Source organism: Amphiprion ocellaris, chromosome 13 (assembly GCF_022539595.1).
Source record: "Amphiprion ocellaris isolate individual 3 ecotype Okinawa chromosome 13, ASM2253959v1, whole genome shotgun sequence".
Taxonomy (NCBI): domain Eukaryota; kingdom Metazoa; phylum Chordata; class Actinopteri; family Pomacentridae; genus Amphiprion; species Amphiprion ocellaris.
In genome coordinates, this window is record NC_072778.1 from 25,135,922 (window position 1) to 25,142,134 (window position 6,213).

Below are 6,213 nucleotides of genomic sequence, written 5' to 3' on the forward strand. Positions count from 1 at the left end.
ATAAAACAGGACAATAAGGTGGAGGACCGTTATAGAAAAGTCTTTTAAAGACAACAGAAAGGCCATGAGAGGGCCTTTGGAAATGAAAACACTGGGACATTCAGAGACAAGGTGGGACATTTTCAGGTTGGAGACAAAAAAATAGTTTGGAGGGATTTAAACTGACTTGAGCAATTAGAGACAGTGAGGACAGACACTGATATGTTGGAGAAGACATTCTGACCAGTGGAAGACAGAGACAGAGACATCTTTTAAGGACAGTTTTTTCAGATTAAGGAAAAAGTTGGGGGACATAAAGAGACATACAGGAGACAACTGGAGGACACAGAGGACATAACGGGGCAAAAATGTCTTCTCAATGACAGACGTTGACACATAGTAGAGATTTTTAGGATAAAGTGACATGAGCATACATTTGGTGGACATGTAGAGGACGTAAAGGACATTTGAAAGGGTTTGACCACATATTTAACACGTTTACACAAAAAGTGACATGAAAGCAGAATTATAAAGACAGACAATGAAATGTTAAAGATGGAGACATAATGGCATACTGAGTTAAAGACATCCTGTTTGGTAAATGAGCTGAGTTGAAGGACAGTCTGTGAGGACATGGGGAGGACAAGAGTGAGACAGCAGGACGCTGCTGTCCTCAGGAGGACAGGATGAGGGTGTTGTTGGTCTGAAGGACGTTATTTTTCCTCCCCGACAGTTTGGATGTGACGAGGACTGAGAGCGCACACCTGAGGACACACCTGACATCACATCACAACACACACCTGAGGACACACATGACATCACAGCAGACAGTTGTAGTTTGTGGGTGGAGCAGAGGTGTAGTTGTAGTTTGTTTGGCTGCAGTCGGAGTGTTTCTCCTCTGAGGTGTCAGATTACAGTCAGACATCCAAGGACACTGCAGCTGTTGGAGCTTCGATCGTCTGCAGTCGTCTCGATGCACTTCTGTCTGTTCACATCAGCGTCTCGGATAAAATCAAACTTTATTAAAATATAAAACTCAACAGTTTCCCTCCATCAGCGATAATAAACAGACTATCAACTATCAGCTAATAATCCAAATCCATAACAATCAATAATACACGCTCAGTGAAGGTTGACCAGGCTCCGCCCCCTGGACAGACATTTTCTCTCCAGCAGCCATGTTCCTCGTCCTTCTTCATAACCATTAAGAAACTGCAGCTCGTTCCTCCAGACCGTGTCGAAGTCAACAGCACCGAGTATTTCTCATACAAAACTGAATAATTTCACACGGTGTCTCCAAGCTCACACTGATTCTGATTAGACTTCAGATATTTCTCTTATTTGGAATCTTTTTCAAAGAAAGTTTTTTGCGTTCCTTGCACACTTGGTATTTATACTCTCCTTTCTGCTGTTGCTTTCTGTACATAATTTTCAGTCATACAACGAAAAAAACAGCAGAAAAATGTTCCTAATTCTACTAAACTCGCTCAGTCACATGTTGATCTACTGAAGAGATGTCCTTAGTGGATTTTGGCTGCTCTAAATGCTCTTAATATTTCAGCATTTTATATTTATTTAATTGTAGAATGTTTAAGCTGCAATCCACTTTAACCTGTTTTACAGACTGATTTGACCAGTTTTATCCTATTTTTCTGTTTGCACATATTTCTGCAGCTGCCTATTTGATGTCGTGCACACTTTGGTCTACTCAGTCTGTTTTAAACATACGTTCATAATGGATTTGGAGAAAATGTGAGAAAATGTCTAGTAGTGTAGCTGTAGCACCTGTTTGTTCCACCAGGTGGAGCCTCTTTGTGTTTACTACACTAGTGACCAGAGTAGGTGCTCACTCAGACTACTGACAGTTCTTGTTGGCAGACCGAGAGAATTGTGGGAATTTACCTTGCAACAGGCACCGTGACAAAGACTTTTGTGATGGTTAATGACTGTCACCATGAGTTTAAGATGGTAAACACGCTGATATGACCCTTGAAAGTTTACTCAAAATGCACAATTTAAAGTTTTCTCTGGTGTAGAGATGGGATTTACGGCTCTTTGAAAGGAGCCAGATCTTGAGGAGTTGTTCCTTTTAAAAGACTGGCTGGTTGTTCTATTCGTTTATTCTAGAAGTCAACCAGAGGTAACTGGTTTTATCAAGAAACAATCACTGGTAGCAGGTATAAGATACGGATCAGGATAATTCAAACGTACACATCCCACCAATATATAATCTACTGACTTTTATTTATGTTTATTTATATATATATATATATATATATATATATATATATATATATATATATATATATGATAGATGCCCCCAGAGAAGTGCATCCAAATGCTGCTACGTTTCCTTTGACTCATTTTTGGCTCATTTTATGTTTTTTTTTCTCCGTCTCTAAAGCAGTAAATGTGGCTGTCCTCCAGTCTCCAGTCACTCCTCTATGGAAGCAAATCAGACTCATCAGATTCTGAATTTTAAAAGCTGCTGAATTTCTTACTTTGATTTTTTTTGCATCAAAATTTCGTATGTGAATTTTTTATGCCTGAATTTAGCTAATCAAAATTCTAAAAACCAGTTAAAAATTCAATGTCTTCAAAATTCACCATCAAAAAAATTCAATGTCTTCAAAATTCGCCTTCAAAAAAATTCGATGTGTTCAAAATTCACCATCAAAAAATTCAATGTTCAAAATTCGCCATCAAAAAATTCAGTGTTCAAAATTCGCCATCAAAAAATTCAATGTTAAAAAATTCGCTGTCAAAAAATTCTCTGTTCACATCCGGGGGACTCAGGCGTAAACAATCGATCCTGGCCAAAATCGAACCAATGCCCAGCCAATCACGTGGCGCTCCTTCGGTCATGTGACGCAGACGGTTCACCTCACAAGACCGGGGTCAACCACGGCTACCAGCATCAACGACGGCGCTTCAGTGAGTATATTAATCCTTTTTGTCCTGTATGTGGTTTGTTTTTGTGAGAGTCAGTAAGCTGCAATGCATGCCGTTAGCTGCGCTAGCACAGCGTTAGCCGCGCTAATACAACGCTAGCACAGCGCTATCACAGCGTTAGCCGCGCTAATACAACGCTAGCACAGCGGTATCACAGCGTTAGCCGCGCTAATACAACGCTAGCACAGCGGTATCACAGCGATAGCCGCGCTAATACAACGCTAGCACAGCGCTATCACAGCGTTAGCCACGCTAGCCGCGCTAATACAGTGCTAGCCGCGCTAGCACAGTAATGAGGTCATACAGACAGCACATTCTGCAGCTGGGTAGTTGAGTAACAATTTTATAAACGCACAAATGGGTGGAAGTGTGATTTATGCGCCCAAAAATGCAGTTAAGTCACAGAGCAGTAGGGTTGCCACCTTTCAGAAATGAAAATAAAGGACGCCCACCACGGCTCCTTGGGGCCACAGTTCAGTAAAATCGGAAAGATATTCACAGATTCAGAATTCCACCATCAATAACTCATTATAAACGATGCCTCTTTTCCATCGCTGTAAGGTAGACAATGTGCTACAAGCCTAGTTTTATCAACAGTAGCTGTCTTTCAAGCTGCAGAAATAACATTGGTGTCAACAGGAGCCAGTTGAAGGCTGCAGTGATTTTGGTGACACTACAGTGTATCAGAGAGAAGCTATTGAATATTTGTGTCTCTCTTTGCTGTTGCAGCAGTTTTGCAATTTACACACAGTCCCTGTTCACTCCATAGACATCAATGGTATTCGTGCAGCTTGAAAGACAGCTACTGTTGATAAACTTGTAGCACATTGTCTACCTTACAACGGTGGGAAAGAGGCATCGTTTATGTTTTGACCAGTGTTGCCAACTCCTCAGTAAGGAAAGTAGCTATTGGCTGTCCTAAAAGTCACTAGAAGTCGCTAAATGATGTCATAGCCTAATTTGCATAATTTCCCGTTTGCATGTAATTGTAATCAACATTGTGGGAGAGACAAAAAGTGAGTTTAAAATACCCAAAATATGTTTCTGAACTAGAGGCTAAATGCAGTGATTTATTTTAGTGTGACAGTGAAGAAACATTTTCATTTCCATCCCGCTCTGTAAGCAGGACAGAATCTGCAGAGACTTTGATTCATCTGCCGTCTGGACATGGAGTGATGTGGGTCTCCTCTAATCAGACAGTGGGATGCTGCAGGTCACTAGACTGACCTCCTGTGCTTTGGGAAGGGGAGGAGCTCACAGCGCCACCTGCTGCTTGTTGAGGACAGTAACTGCAGAACGATCCCAGCTTTCATGTCAGACAGGGGCGGATCCAGATTAATTTTAGTGGGGGGCAGGGGGCACGGGGGGTACAACAGATATTTTGGGGGGGGGGTTGTAAGTTTTAAAGCTGCTACCGACCTCTCGCTTTTACAAAGTTTTTTTTCATGTTTTTTTTTTGGCTCTTTAACCCAATAGGAAAGCTGTATATGACCTTTTCATTTTGGACTGTTAACATTCAAATTATGATGGACTTGTTTCCTTGTTTATGTGAATTACAACATCATTAGCTGCAACATCTGCCTGTTCTGTAAAACTGGTAGCTCAACGACAGCATCCTGAGGGCAATTAAGTGACAAATATTGTGCAAGAACAGCACTATTACAACCCTGACAATTTCCACTTCTTAGAATGTTTACTGCCAATTATCACACATAAAACAAGAAATAATATTCTGTACTAATACTTCTGTACTAGCCAATACACAGTGAATAAATATTATCTGAAAGTCGGGTTATTGTTTTTTATCAGCACAATACAAAAAGATTCATGTTAGACATATTCCAGTTAAGACTAGAATATCATGATTTATGTAAATTTACCTCAATAATATGAATGTTCAAGTTAAGATTGTACAGTGATAATTATTATGTAAGTTTAACTGATTAAATTTAATGACTCTGCACTACAATATTATTTATTATTTAGATTTACATCATTATTATAATATTTAGGGTCAGACTCTACAGTATTAAGATTAAGAAATCAAATATTCTATAAAATGTAAATACACTGAACTCATTTGGATATTTTTAAGTGAGACTCTACAATATTATCTGACACAAATCTATCTAAATCAAAATTTTAATAATTTTCACTGCCAAACATTTACTGGACTGATTTAAATATTAAAATCACTCCTTTCTAATCCTCTGCTGTACGTTCAAACCTGAGGCCTTAAATAGAAACACACAAGTATCTGATTGAAGGAACTTCTGCAGAGTCCTGGTTCCAGAACATGATGATAGAATTATAGACAAACTTTAACAAAAGCTGCCTGAGAGTTTACAGGTTTTTATGTTAGATTTCTTCAGTAATTTAATGAGAGTTATCAGCAATAATCAAGTGTTCATTTGATGAACTTCATTTCCTAAAACATCCAGAATTGGAGCTCATATCTTTGGCAGCTGTAAAGTTTCTGCTCCTTCAAAGTTCACAACACAATGAATGAATTCCTAAAACACTCTCAATGCTGGAGAGCAATGTTCCCTCTAATTTTTCCTGAGTCTGAGCAAACACACAAACTCCCTGAGCGTCCCTTGGACCACTGTGAGCAACATCAGACGTGTGCACTGTGGTCACACCAGCATCACATCCATTCAAGTTACATGGTTCATTAAAAGAATCAAATTACAGCATTTACATTTCTGTTAAAACACTTTGTCAACAGGAGCCAGTTGAAGGCTGCAGTGATTTTAGTGACACTACAATGTATAAGAGTGAAGTTATTGAATATTTGTCTCTCTTTACTGTTGCAGTGGTTTTGCAAATTGCAGACGGACCCTGTTCACTCCATAGACACCAATGTTATTCCTGTAGCTTGAAAGACAGCTACTTTTGATAAAACTGGGCTTGTAGCACATTGTCTGCCTTGCAACAATGGGAAAGAGGCACCGTTTATGTTTTGACAACCTATATCTAATGAGTTATTGATGCTGGAAGTCCGAATCTGTGAATATCTTTCCAACTTTACTGAACTTGGGGCCACTACCACCTAAGGAGTGATATATTTAATTTTGAAAAAAACATTTAGCCATACTTAAAGCTTTAAGTGCTTTATTAACACGGAACTAAAAATTTTGTATTGTTTTATTATCACAGGTTCTGTCTGAAAAGAGGTGGCATCATTTTAAACAGTGAAATCAAACTAACAAAATGTAATGACCAACCAGTGAGCAATACTGGATTCTGCAAAAACATAAACAACTTTTTTTAAAATCTAAA